General features: G+C 39.7%; 1 protein-coding gene across 2 annotated transcripts in view; it reads right to left on the bottom strand.

The window, feature by feature from the left end:
- Positions 1–14,764, bottom strand: part of NSRP1 (nuclear speckle splicing regulatory protein 1) — a 41,480-nt gene that overhangs the window by 10,550 nt on the left and 16,166 nt on the right. The gene's annotated exons all lie outside the window — the stretch shown is intronic.

Genomic DNA, 14,764 nt, shown 5'->3' with positions numbered 1-14,764 from the left:
TAACATTTTCAATGTCTTCTTAAACTTCAGGTAACACATCAATTTTCACAGAATATTAAGACTGTGCAAGATAAGAAAATGCTACAGGAAAGAAATGCAGGAATGTAAGCTTTTAGTTCTAACTTCATTATATACGTCACTCAGTCTCTGGGGATTTCATTTGCTGTGTGTGTGTGTATGAGAGAGAGAGAGAGAGAGAGAGAGAGAGAGAGAGAGAGAGAGAGAGAGAGAAACAGAGTGTGTGACTGACTGAATTAAGGGGGTGAAGATTGGACTAGGTCATTTTCAGTGCTTTCAAACACTGCAATGGTATGACTCCTAGCAACAAAAATCACATTATTTTAACACGTAACTTTGAATGTAACAATATAATCTATCAAACATCTGTTTTCTTTTTTAGAAATCTGGCTTATATTTAAGGCCTATGGGCAGCAAGAACTATCTGTGGCTATAACCATTTCAGAAACACATAATGAAAAGTCTTCCACAGCAGATATTGCTTTAAAGCCTGAGCATAACATAAAAACAAGAACAGTCTATCCATAAACAAAAATATTCTGAAGGGAAGACAAATAACCAAGGAGACAATTGCATTATAAATGTGGGTTGAACATTGTGGTACAGTGGGTTAAGCCACTACTTCGAGAGCTGGTTTGATTCTTTTTTCTTTTTTTAAAGATTTATTTATTTATGTTGGAAAGTCAGATACACAAAGGAGAGGAAGATGTGTCCTCTGATGATTCACTCCCCACGTAGCTGCAACAGCTGGAGCTGAGCCAATCCGAAGCCTTTTACAGGTCTCCCACGCAGCTGCAGGGTCCCAAGGCTTTGGGCCATACTCCACTGCTTTCCCAGGCCACAAGCAGGGAGTTGGATGGAAAGAGGGGCCGCAGGGACTAGAACTAGCGCCCATATGGGATTCCAGTGCACTCAAGGCAAGTACTTTAGCTGCTAGGCCATGGTGCCAGGCCCGCTGGTTTGATTTTTAGCTCTTCTGCTTCCAACCCAATTTCCTGCTAAAACACCTGGGGAAGGCAATGGATGACACCCATTGAAGAGATCTGAATAAATTCTAGGCTCCAGGGTTCAGCCTGGCCAAGTTGCAATTGTTACGAGTATTTGGTGGATTGAATCTGTAGGCACATTTCCCCCAGTCCACATGTGCTGCATGTGACTTTACTTTTTAAGTATATAAATCTTTTAAAAGTGCAATGTAAATGTGATACAATAAAGCAATATAAGAGAATAAACAAGGAGTCCAGAGCAAAGGCGGCAAGTATTTACGCATGAGAAAATAAGAGATTAAGAGACTTTGGAAAGAGATCTTTCCAAAAGATATATGGTAGTACACCTAACTGCCTCCCGCCAAAAAAATCTGAGAGAATACAAAGAGGAAGACAGGAAGCAGGTACTATGAGTAAAGGCTTACAGCTAAGAAAAGAAATAGTTAAAGTATTTTTGAAAGTATTTTTAAAAGTGTCAGGCTTATTGAAGAAAGTACAAAATAAAATTACTATGATACCACCTCATATATATTAGGACGGCCATTATGAGACATTCAAAGACAACACATGTTGGTCAGTACAGATGTAGACAAGAGGGAACACTTACTTGTAGACTGTTGGTGGGAATGTAGATTGGTAGAGCCATGGTGGCAGACAGTATGAAGACTTATAAACAAATTACAAAGAACTATTGGGCATATTCCCCAAAGGAAATGAAATCGCCACCTCATAAATGTTTTTTGGCTAACGCCATGGTGTAGTATGGTAAGCCTGTGCCTGAGGCACCCCATGTAGCTCCTGGTTCCAGTCCTGGCCATTCCACTTCCAATCCAGCTCCTGTTTAATGTGGGAGACCCTGATGGAAACTGTGGCTACAGATGGACACAGCTCCAGCTGTAGCGGATATTATGGAATAAATTAGCATTAATGGCAGATCTGTCTCCTTCTCTAACTGCCTTTCAAATAAAAATAAATGTATCTTAAACACAAAAACACATTCTTTGTAGCATTATTTACAATAGCTAAGAAAAGCAAACCACCCAAGGCTGGCACAGAGGCATTTTTTTTTTTAAAGATTCATTCATTTTTATTGCAAAGTCAGATATACAGAGAGGAGGAGAGACAGAGAGGAGAATCTTCCGTCTGATGATTCACTCCCGAAGTGATCACAACGGTCGATGCTGTGCCAATCTGAAGCCAGAAGCCAGGAACCTCCTCCAGGTCTCCCACACAGGTGCAGGGTCCCAAGGCTTTGGGCCGTCCTCAACTATTTTCCCAGGCCACAAGCAGGGAGCTAGATGGGAAGTGGAGCTGCTGGGATGACAACCGGTGCCTGTATGGGATCCCAGTACTTTCAAGGTGAGGACTTTAGCTGCTAGGCCACCGTTCCGGGCCCCAGAGGCATATCTTGATAATCTTCTGACTGCAGTCCCAGCATTCATATGGGTGCAGATTCAAGTCCGAGGTGCTCCACTTCCAATCCAGCTTTCTGTTTGTGGCCTGGGAAAGCAACAGAGGACGACCCAAGTTCTTGGGCACATGTACCCATATGGGAGACCATAAGTTGTTCCTGGCTCCCAAATTTACAGTAGCCTAGTACTGGACATTGTAGTCACTTGGGGAGTGAACCAGTGGATGGAACCGTGTGCACACTCTCTGTAACTCTGCATTTCCAGTAAAAATAAATAAAAACTTAAAAAAGCGGGGGGGAGGCAGGAGGAAAACAAACATCCTAAGTATCTATTAATGACAAATGGATAAATTATAGACTATTAGTCTAAAAAAGGGAAATCCCACTGCAAGGATTTGGCACCACAGTCTACAATGCCACCTGTCATGTCTGCGGAATACCTGCTTTCAGCCTCCTGGCTACCCAGCCTTCAATCCAGAGGCAGCAGATGAGGACTTAATGCCTGTGTCCCTGCTGCGCACAGGGGAGACCTGGACGGGGCTCCTGGCTCCTTGCTTCACCTTGGCCCTGCCCCAGCTGCTACAGGCATTTGGAGACTGAATCAGAGAATTGATCTCTGCCTTTCAAATACAAGGAAAATCATTTTTTAAGCAGGAAGTTCTGATGTCTGCCACAACACAGTTGAGACTGGAGAGTATGTATTAAGTGAAACGTCTGAAACGAAAATAAAAATGTTGCATAATTTCATGTATAGCTAACTCTTACAAATATGTTCAACTATACAGAGACAATGAACAAAACAGTATGGCATGGAACAGGTAGTAAAAACATACCTCATAATAAGTGAGATTTTAGCTGCAAGTCACAAAAACAAAAAATCGTAACTGTGAGACAAATGTTAATTTCCTTTATTAAACATATATAATATTATGTGCAATTGCAACGACTAGCATGTGCATAACCTGACTGGGGCGAAAGACAGTGCCAGACCCTGTACTGGCAAGCACACACAAGAATCAGGTCTGGGATCACTTCAGACGAAGTTTCCTTGCAGATCCCTCCAACTGAACCTCTGATCTCAGAACTCCAACCAGGAAGAGACTATGTCAGCCAGTGGATTCTGAATAGATTTCATTGTGATTGGAACGGCGAGACTGGCAGCAATTCAGAACTGTTCAACTATCAAAACTGCTTGAGCAGGACCCTCGGAGCATGCCCCATATCGGGGACCTGGGATGGGTGGGAGGCTGGGTGGGGTTTCTACCCTGACCCCAGCCAGATACAAAGAAAAAAATTATTAGTGTGGAAACAATGGTCTTACCCACTTTCCTGTAGTCCTTGACCCTTTGTACCCTAATCAACCATGTAAGATTATATTAAAAAAATTAAAAGAATTTTTGATAAGTAAAAAAAATTATCAGGCTTTGTAAATATAGCAAAAATGAACTGTACACTTTAAAAAGGGTGAGTTTTATGGTGTTTGAGACTCAAAACAAAATTAAAAACACTGATTTATTCCATTATTAACTTTTTTATTAATTCATTTGAGAGGCAGACACAGCTCTCATCCACTGATTCATTCTCCAAATGCCAGAACCCAGTTGATCAAGGTTGCATTGGGAACTCCATCCAGGTCTCCCATACCATGACAGGAACCAAACCATCTGAGCTACCACTGCTGCCTCCCATGCTACGCATGGCAGCAAGCGCGAGTCAGAAGCTGGAACAAGGAACTAAGCCCAGATGTTCCAATACAGGGGAAGAGCAACACCTTAACGAGGATCAGAATCACTAAATACCTGTTTGATGATGAATTATCTTTAATCCTCTTTGCACACGTGGGGTTAACTGATATATGGGATATCTGTACTTTCCTCTTAATTTTGCGTAACAATTTCGTAAACTTAAAATTGTTGAAAAAATTGTTTAAAGAAACCCACACACACATATATATAATTCTTATCCTAGAATTATTTTTCTAATCTATGCAGTTTGCCATCAGCAACAGGTTTTTTTTTTTAAGATTTATTTATTTTTGTTGGAAAGTCAGATACACAGAGAGAAGGAGACACAGAGATCTTCCATCCGCTGGTTCACTCTCTAAGTGACTGCAACAGCCAGAGCTGAACTGATCCGAAGCCAGCAACCAGGAACCTCTTCCAGGTCTCCCATGCAGGTGCAGAGTCCCAAGGCTTTGGGCTGTCCTCGACTGCTTTCCCAGGCCACAGGCAAAGAACTGGATGGGTAGTGAAGCAGCTGGGTTTAGAACCAGCACCCATATGGGATCCTGGTGTGTGCCAGAGTAGGACTTTAGCCACTAGGCTATCATGCCAGATTCAGCAACAGGTTCTTTTTTAATGGCAATAAGCAGAACAAAATAAACCTACTCTTACTTTCCTATGACTGCACAAACAACACACAAAGGTTGTGTATGTAATCAAAAAAATTTCACAAAATAAAAAGAAGTGCACTGGCAAAGAACTGAAGGCATTTCAGTTTATGGTAAACTGACTCCATGTGGAACAGGAGATGCAGGCACCCAAAACAGTAAGAACAGCTAATAACTGAGCTAAGTGCTATGCTAAAAATGTACTGCTTATTATTTATATGTATTACTTCACCCAAAATTTCCCATGAAGTGATATACTTCAATCCCAAAGTATTTCCAATGTATTTTTTATGCTTTATCAATGTGAATGCAATATATTTTCTTCGCTCCTACTGTCAAATTAGAGAGCTTATTTGGCTGAATTCAGAAAGAGAAGAAATTAGGTTTCATACTATGTGTCATTTGAGTAAAACAAAACTTATTATGTATAACTACCCACATGAGCCTCTAACTTCAGAGTTGTTGTGTTACAAATTTTTACGAGGAAATACAGAGGAATGGTCACGTGTAATTTCAAGAATCTGGAGTTTCAATTTCTTACTACCAATACTATTCCAAGTAAAGTCAACTTTCTTGCTTCACTGTCTTCATCAATTTAACAATACCTACCTCACAAGTTAGTTCTGACGAGTACATGAAATTTTTTTTTTTTTTTTTTTTTTTTAAAGATTTATTTTTATTTTTATTACAAAGTCAGATATACTGAGAGGAGGAGAGATAGAGAGGAAGTGGAGCTGCCGGGATTAGAACCAGCAGCCATATGGGATCAAGGCGAGGACCTTAGCCACTAGGCCACACTACCGAGCCCGAGTACATGAAATTTAAGGAGACTTCACAAAGTTCATGGGAGATGGAATTAAAATGCTATTTTGCAAAAACTTCTGAAATTTACACATAATTTTTCATACTACATTTTGCATGAACTTTTTAAAGATCCCTAATATTATGTAGACAGTGCTTAGAATCTGGCTTACAGACATGCTTAATAAGGATCAGCTATAATTTCTGCCATCATTTCAATGTTTGTACTCAGGAACACAGGGCTAGGGGCCTGCACTGTAGCACAGCAAGTTAACTGACCACTTGTGGCGCCAAGCATCCGATATGGGTGCTTGCTTGAGTCCACTTCCAATTCAGCTCCCTGGTAATGAACCTGGGAAAGCTGCAGAGGGTGAACCAAGTGCTTGGGTCCCTGCAACCATGTGCAAGATCCATCGGCCTGACCAACCCAGGCTATTGCAGCCATGTGGAGAGTGAACCAGCAGATGGAAGCTCTCCTCTCTCTCCCTCTGTATCAACAGATACTTTGCCCTTTTATTATGTTTTTCTCTAAGATTTATTTTTATCTGTTTGAAAGTCATAGAGGAGGAGGAGGAAAGAGGCAGAGAGGGAAAGTGAGAGAAACAGGGAGTGGGGAAACAGCAAACAGAGACAGAGAGACACAGAGAAGGAAAGACAGAGAGATTGAGATTGATTCCACCTATCTGCTGGTTTACTCCTTAAATGGCCACAGTGGCTGGGCATGGCCAGGCCAGAGCCAGAAGACCAGAGCTTCTTCCTGGTTTTCCACATGGGTACAGGGGTGCAAGCACTTGCACCATCTTCTGCTGCTTGCCCAGCATTAGCAGGGAGCTGGATCAGAAATGAAGCAACCAGGATTTGAACCAACACTCATATGGGATGAGAATGTCACAAGCAGCTGCTTAACCCAGTATGACACAATGCCAGCCCCACGGTTTCCAAATAACTAAGTCTAAAAACAAAAAGGAGGGGGGGTTGAGAAATGTTTAAATTTACATAAATTAAGTTATGGAATATAATATATAAACAGTTCACTAGAAAAGCATGAAAATAACATTGTACTTTATGTGTAAATGTGCCTAATAAAATGTGTGACATTTATATGAAGCTATAATATATTTATATCTATTAAAATATAAATGTTGACTATTTAAAAGGTTGCTCATGTTTTCTATTATGTAAAAATTCATTCAGATTTACATTTACATCAATAAAACAGGAAATAAAAGATTCATATATTTATTCCTTCACTAAGCATGAAAATTATAATTAGAAATGGGTTTTCTAGAGCTGATAGTAGCTTTATAGGAATTATTATAATTTTCTGGCTTTGAGCAAAAGGGGAGTAGTTATTATACTTTATAAACTTTATTTGAAGTAATTATGGATTCACATGAAGTTGCAAATATACAAGGCAGTACAGTGCAGGCTTCACCCAGTGTCGTTAGCAACTCCGGTGGACAGATGCAACCTGGGATTCGTCAGCTATCCCCCACACTCTGGTGTGCATGTGTAGGAGTACAGTTCTCCACTACAACATTCATATGGCTTCACGTAACTATCAACACCATCAAGATATTATCCTATCACAACACTCCTTGTACTTATCCTTTATTGCCACAGCCTCCCTTCTCTGCTTCCCCAATCACCAGTCAGCTGTTTCTAAAAATTTGTCTCACAAATGTCAAATGAAATCATGCAAATATCCTTTTAAGATTTTTTTCCACTCAGCACTGTTTTAAAAAAATGAGATTTTCTTAGCACAGATATTGCAAAACACTTCAGAGTTCTTGCCATAAACAATCTCCTACCCTGTAAGTTACCTACTGACAAATGACTACTGAAGAGTAACTGAAGTCGAATATAACCAAACCACACGAGGTCATTAACTAACTCCAAATTAAGCAAGCATTATTCTCTATCTGAAGAACAGTTTGCAGTATAAATCAAGAGGATTTTATTAACAGTGACTCTTAATAAAGTCGGTTTATTATCACTTTTAAATTTAAGATAATTTTTATCTTCCCTGAAATCGAAGAAAAATATTTCAATTCATAAACAGGTTCAAATGCAAATATTCAAATTGATCCAAAAGTACAAAAGGGACATCCATGGATAAGACCACTGTCCATGTTGGTGAGGAATAAATCCTGAGTGACTCCCAGTGACAGGATCACTGTACTTGCAAGGGGACTCAGACCTGATGGTTTGGAGGGGAGGGTCCAGATGATCTGTATGGGTCAGACTGATCCACCAGTATAATGTGAGTCCTGAGCAGGGCTTGCTATCATGGAATACTGCTGACCACCACATACCAGTCAATATGAAAGCTAGGGCTGGGGACCTGTCTGGCAGAGCTAGACCCAAGTACCTGACTGAATGTCAGAACAGCCTCTCTGTAATATAAAATAAATATTTTTACATGTAATAATTATGATTATATAAATTACTTGTGATATAATTATATATATTTTACATATTATATCTAATTATATATTTTAAAAGTTCAATTTTTTCAAGTAGTTGTTTCTTTCAAATGCTTTAACTGAATTTAGCAAACATGTTCTAAAAGCCTATAATGTGTGTTTCCTTAGAGTAAGTGCTACACAAAGTTTAGTGAGAAAGGAGCCACATATAGTCAACAATATTTGTCAGAGAGTTTGTTGGTTCCTATCAGCTTTAATTTCAAATGAGAAGTGAACAGTTAGAATGCCTGGTCAGTTTATATACACATGTATATATATATGAAGCAATTCTCTTTGTATCTTTACAAATACACTCACATGAACTTGATGGGTTAATATGCGGTCAAGCACAGAAACCATAAACTGCAGAATTCAGAAACATGTTGCAACTAAAAATTTCTTTAGTCTCTTCTCCCTGTATTGCTTTGTGCAGTGAATAAAAACTATTTAATCAATTTAATCTGAGTAAATGGAAGTTTTAACCTTCTCAATTAGCTCACGTAAATGAAAAAGATGGCCTATGATTAGGTTAAGTTCCTTTCTTATGTCGCCATATGTTACCTCTCGGGTTTTGACTAATACTACCAGGAGACAGAGTTCTATAAGCGTTAAAACTTCTTCACTAATAAGCAGAATGTACTCTGATCCTAAGCAAACAAACAAACAAAAAAACCCCAAAAGCTATGTAATTAAGTCACCCTTTATCAGTAACAGTTTTTAATTGAAGAAAACAATTAGAAAATGTCAATTTTTAAACATATATATATTTTAAGATTTATTTTTATTGGAAAGTCAGATATACAGAGAGTAGAGGAAGATCTCCCTAACGCAACGTCCAGAGCTGCGCCGCAATGTCCAGAGCTGCGCCAATCTGAAGCCAAGAGCCAGGAGCCAGGAGCCTCTTCCAGGTCTCCCACACGGGTGCAGGGTCCCAAAGCCCTGGGCTGTCCTTGACTGCTTTCCCAGGCCACAAGCAGGGAGCTGGATGGGAAGCAGGGCCGCCGGGATTAGAACTGGTACCCATATGGGATCCCAGTGGATGGAAGACAAGGACTTCAGCCACTAGACTACATTGCCCGGCCCTTTTTAAACAAACATTAACCTGTCATTCCAAACTAACAAAGCACTATGGAGAACTGTGCTTCTTCCTAGAGAGGTTTACCTAGTCACTAACCTAAAACAGCTTCCAGCTAAAGAAAAACAGTCCAAGACAAAATTTCACGTTGTGCTAGGAACTCAAAGAGAATTTCCTGTTCTTTTTATAACTTAGCAACGGATTATTTATTAAAGTTCTTACAACTAAGCAATCTTTATTATGAACTTTGTTCACATCCACACAACTCTTAAGTACAAAGCTTGAGTCAGTGTTATGAATAGTACATGAAATTTTACTATGTAAGCACAAACTTAAGACACTAACAGAAGAAACAGACATGGCCATGTACAGAAAATTTAGAACAGAAAAAATATAAATTACGTAGCTATGGAAAAACATTCAATTTCAAAATCAAGAGTTGAAAATACTAACTTTTATCACATACCTACTGGTAAAATTTTGTTATTAACTTGAAAGGCAGAGTTACATCCATTGGCATGAACTCAACTACATAAGCCATCATGGGCTGCCTCCCAGGGTAAGCATAACAAGCCGCTGGTGTAGACACAGAGGCAAGACTTGATCCTGGGCATTGTGGCATGGCAGGTGGGTTTCATGAGAAGCAGCTAAATCTGTTGTGCCACAACATCCACGCCGATAAAGAGTAAAATATCAGTATTAGGTCAGGTTACAGAAAACGTATCAATCTATTTATCTCTGGTGAATAACATATAATAAGGCCCAAGGAAGGCAGGATGAATTAACCCCAGGAAGAACAGAAATAAGGACATGCAAAAGCAAATTCAGAAATAGGAATCGTGCAACAAAGGCGAAACACAGTGTAACAGATGAACAGACCGATAGAGCCAAAACAAAGAGGAAAGTTCAAATACTGCATGTAAAGCAAATAATGTTTTAAATACACTTATTTTAGTATAGGCTAACTTTAAGAACAAAAAGCATTTAGCCAAAAAGGTGAAGTTAGATAACGTGTAGCCAAAAGCAAGTCAACAAGAAGAATGAATAAAAGAACAAACAAAAGCAAAGTTGCTCACAAGAATAGGAGACAAGGACGGAAACAGTCCAGTGGCCAAAGTCCCAGCCTTACGTGTGCTGGGATCCCATATGGGCACCCGTTCATAGCCTGGCTGCTTCACTTTCCTTCCAACTCCCTGCTTGTGGTCTGGGAAGTAGTAGAGGATGGCCCAAAGCCTTGGGATCTCACACTCACAATGGAGACCCAGAGGAAGAGGCTCCTGGCTTCAGATCCACTCAGCTCTAGCCATTATGGCCACTTGGGGAGTGAACCAGTGGATGGAAGATCTGTCTCTCTCTCCTTCGCTCTGTAAATCTATTTTTCCAATTCAAAAAAAAAAAAAAAAAGAAGGAAGGAGGGACGAAAAGAAAAGAAAGAAAAAGAATAGAAGGCCATGCACAATTATCTGAGTAAGACTGGCTGATACATCCGTCTTTAGTCAAGGCTGCTTAACAAAAGGTCTAAATCCTGGGCCCAGTGTGGTAGCCTAGTGGCTATAGTGCATACTTGTAAGAATTAGTCATTTGCAGCTGCCAAGTCCCAGACAAGCCATTAAGTCAGAATACCTCCCTCTGAAGATGCTATGCAACTAAAACAAACAAACAAACAAACAAAACAAAGTACAAGCCTTGGTCTTTGATAAGTCATGTTATAATTTTCAGAGACAGAACAAACTTTGTACATTTTAAATGTTAGTTTAAGTCTTTTTTTCAGAGACAGAACAAACTTTGTACATTTTAAATGTTAGTTTAAGTCTTTTTTTTTTTTTAATTGAGAAGGCAGATATACAGAGAGAAGGAGAGACAGAGAAGGTCTTCTGTCCGATGGTTCACTCCCCAAACAGCCACAACGGTTGGAGCTGAGTCAATCTGAAGCTAGGAGCCAGGAGCCTCTTCCGGGTCTCCCCTGCGGTGCAGGGTCCCAAGGCTTTGGGTTGTCCTTGACTACTTTCCCAGGCCACAAGCAGGGAGCTGGAAGGGAAGTGGGGTCACCAGGATTAGAACTGGCGCCCGTGTGGGATCCTGGCGTGTTCAGGGGAGGACTTTAGTTACTATGGCATCGCACCAGGCCCCAGTGTGTTTAATTAGGTTCCAAACAAGCTGAGATTCACATTTATGTGTTCTCTTGTTCTTACAAGCGTCGCTGTGTCAACTCCTGCCTTCAGCGTAAGTACCACTGCACACAGGCCCCACCTTCTGCTTTCCTTCTCTTCCTCAACTCACCCTGCACTGCCTCCCAGTGGCCACATGAGCAGGAAGCTAAAGCCAAGGCACTCAGATTCTATGTAATTACAACACAATGTAATTAATGAATAAATTTAATAATAAAAAAAGAATCAGTGTTCTAACTAGTAACCAGGCTAAACACCCACACCAACATATTAATTTCAACATGGAAAATTACAAGGATAAAGAAATGCTAAAAAGGACTGAATAGGAAAAATATAAAGGGCAAATGTGAATCAAAATCTTGAAACAAATACAAAATGCGAAGTGGGGTGTGATCCCAAAGGAAGGTTACGTGAATCGGAAAGAAATTGCTATCATAAACATTTGTGCTTCCAGCAATCCCTTTCAAATAAACAAAGTAATGATAAGACAATCCAACAGGAAAAGAAAGATCTCTTCAACAAACGGTGCTGGGACAAACAGGGATCCATACGCAAAAGAACAAAGGTTGTCCCTAAGTTCATACTATACACAACAAAAAACTCGGAATCATAACCAAAATGAAAGAGCTAAAATTATGCAACTTGTACAGAAAATCAAATACATCTTTTTCACCTATAATCAGATACAAGATGTGTGTGTTTGTGTAGTTAAAACCAAAAGCACAAATAATAAAAATAGTATCGATCAAGATTTTAAACTGTCATCTTTCAAAAGGCATCATCCAAAAAATGAAAACATACAGATGGGAAAATATATTTGCAATCATTTATCTGTTATGGGACTTGTAACTCAAAGAATTCTTAAAACCCAAAATAAACAGAGAAAAAGACAAAGGATATGAACAACGGGTTTTTAAAAAATATATTTATTTTTATTGGAAAGACATAGTTATAGAGAGAAGATACACAGAGAGAGATTTTCCATCTGCTGGTTCACTCCCCAAATGGCCACAACAGCCAGAGCTGAGCTGATCTAAAGCCAGAAGTCAGGGGCTTCTTCTGGGTCTCCATACGGGTGCAGGGTTCCAAGGCTTTGGGCCGTCCTCTACTGCTTTGCTAAGACAAGAGCATGGAGCTGGATGGGAAGTGGAGCACTTGGGGCACAAATTGGTGCTAATATGGGATGCTGATGCTAGCGGGTGGACAATTAGCTCACTGAGTCACAGTGCCCTCCCAGCTCTTAATTGTTTTTTTAAGGTGGGTGAAATAATGGCCTTCTAAACCAAAAGAAAACTTAATCATCACCTGCCCGGGTTACTGAACAGTGGGTCATGAAAAAAAAAAACTGAAATGCAAAGACTTCTGGAAATGAATGCAGATGACAGCACAACATATCTACACTTAAGGCATGGGCCCAACACAGTGGCCTAGTGGCTAAAGTCCTCACCTTGCATGTACTGGGATCCCAAATGGGTACCAGCTCGTGCCCGGTCTGCTCCACTTGCTTTCCAGCTCCTTGCTTGTAGACTGTGAGAGCAGTAGGTGACAGCCCAAGGCCTTGGGACCTTGCACCCACATGAGAAACCTGGAAGAAGTTCCTGGCTCCTGGCTTCAGATTGGCTCAGCTCCTGCTGTAGCTACTTGGGGAGGGAATCAACAGATAGAAGATCTTTCTGTCTCTCCTTCACTCTATAAATCTGACTTTCCAATAATAATAAATAAATCTAAAAAAAAAAAAAAAAAAAAGGAAACTTAAGGGTTACAGCAAAAGCAGTATTAAGAGTTAAGCTCAGGCCCAGCAGGAAAGCCTAGTGGCTAAAGTCCTTCTCTTGAATTCACCAGGACCCCATATGGGAGTTGGATCCTGTCCTAGCAGCCATGTTTCCCTTCCAGTTCCCTGCTGTGGCCTGGGAAGGCCATCAAAGATGGCTCAATGCCTTGGGACCCTCTACCCATGCAGCAGACCTAGAGGAGGCTCCTGGCGTTGGATCGGCTCTTCTCTAGCCATTGTGGCCACTTAGGGAATGAACCAGAGGATGGAAGATCTTTCTCTGTGTCTCCTGTTCTCTGTTAATTTGCCTTTCGGATAAATAATTTTTTTAAAAAATTTAGAGAAGATAACTGAAGCAAAAACAACAAAAAGTAATACATAAGGTCAGTGAATTGAAGAGCTGGTTTTTGAAAAAGCAGATGAAATCAATATACTCTGGTCCAACAAAATGAGTGTGAGAAGACCCAAATTAATAAAATCAGAGAATAAAAAAGAAATAATGACACCTCACAAACACTAAGAATCATCAGGAATTGCTATATATAGCTATATGCCAACAAATCAAAAATCTAGAAATTGAAACATAGAATCTACCTAAATTGAGTCATGACCACACAGAAAACCTTAATAAGCCAATAACCAAGATGGAGAGTCAATTAGGAACAAAGTCCCTCCCAAAGAAAAGCCGAGCTCAGTGTTGAACTCTATCAAACATTTTAAGAATTAATTCCAATTCTTCTCAAGCTATTCCAAACAACTGAAAGGGAGGGAATCCACCCAAACATTTTTATAATTCCCAAACCAGAAAAAAATACAAGTGAAAGAGGACTATAGACCAGTATTCCTGATGAACATAGATGCAAAAATCCTCAAGAAAATACTACCCAACTGAGTCCAAGAACACATCAGAAATATTATTCACCTGGACTAAGTGGGATGCATCTTTGATATGCAGGGATGGTATGACATTTGCAAACCAATAAATATGATACATCACATTAAGTTCAAAAATAAAAATCATGATTATCTCAGACACAGAGAAAGCATTTGATAAAATACAACATACTTTCATGATTAACAAAAAACTTTAAGCAAATTGGATATAGAATTATTTCAACACATTTCAGGCAATATATGAAAAACCCATTGCCAGCGGCATCATATTGTATGGGGAAAAGTTGGAGGCATTTCCACCAGACAACAATGTCCACTCTCACTACATTCAATATAGTCCTAGAAGTTTGGGCAAACAGGCAAGAAAAAGAAATTAAACCGATACAAACTGAAAAGGAGTCAAGTATTGGTAGAATTAATAACATCAAAATGTCCACATTACTGAGAGCAATTTAGATTCAATGTAATCCCAATCAAAACATCTATGACATTTTCAGGGAAAAAAAAAAGCAAAACAGAGACTCCAAATAACTAAAACAATCTTAAACAACAATAAAAGTATATAAAGGCATCACAACACCAAACTTCAAAATGAACTACATGGCAGCTGTAACCAAAACATCCTGGTATTGGCACAAAAACAGACCTGAAGATCAATGGTAAAGAACAGAAACCCCGGAAATGAATCTACACATCTATAGCCAGCTACTGAGATGTGAACAGAATCAACCCAGGAAGAATAGACAATCTCTGCAATAGGAGCTGGGAAAATTGGATCTATATGCA

This window comes from Ochotona princeps, chromosome 17 (genome assembly GCF_030435755.1).
Source record: "Ochotona princeps isolate mOchPri1 chromosome 17, mOchPri1.hap1, whole genome shotgun sequence".
Lineage (NCBI taxonomy): Eukaryota > Metazoa > Chordata > Mammalia > Lagomorpha > Ochotonidae > Ochotona > Ochotona princeps.
The sequence above is the reverse complement of the archived record's forward strand: the minus strand, read 5'-3'. Positions and strand labels throughout refer to the sequence as shown.